Raw genomic sequence first — 295 nt, forward strand, 5'->3', positions numbered from 1 at the left:
AAATTTTAAGGAGCTTTTTCATCCATCTTCACACAGGACAAAATGACAAAAAGGCAACACTATGCATGGAAAGCCCCTAGTGGCCCAGAGCAAAACTGGACCAAATCTAGGCATGCAGCTGAGGTTTGAGTAGGTAGAGGAATGGTGGAGGAATTTTCATTTGGCTTTCCACTTGTCCAAGTGAGAACCAGGAAGATGCTGGCTCCAGCTGCAGTCGTACTTGTAGTACACTTCAGGGTGAGGGCTTGATATCTTGCCTGATCTGTCCAGTTTCTCAAAGGTACTCGAGGGGAAA

This window comes from Chaetura pelagica, unplaced genomic scaffold (assembly GCF_000747805.2).
Source record: "Chaetura pelagica isolate M959 unplaced genomic scaffold, ChaPel_1.0 scaffold69, whole genome shotgun sequence".
In the NCBI taxonomy this organism is placed as follows: domain Eukaryota; kingdom Metazoa; phylum Chordata; class Aves; order Apodiformes; family Apodidae; genus Chaetura; species Chaetura pelagica.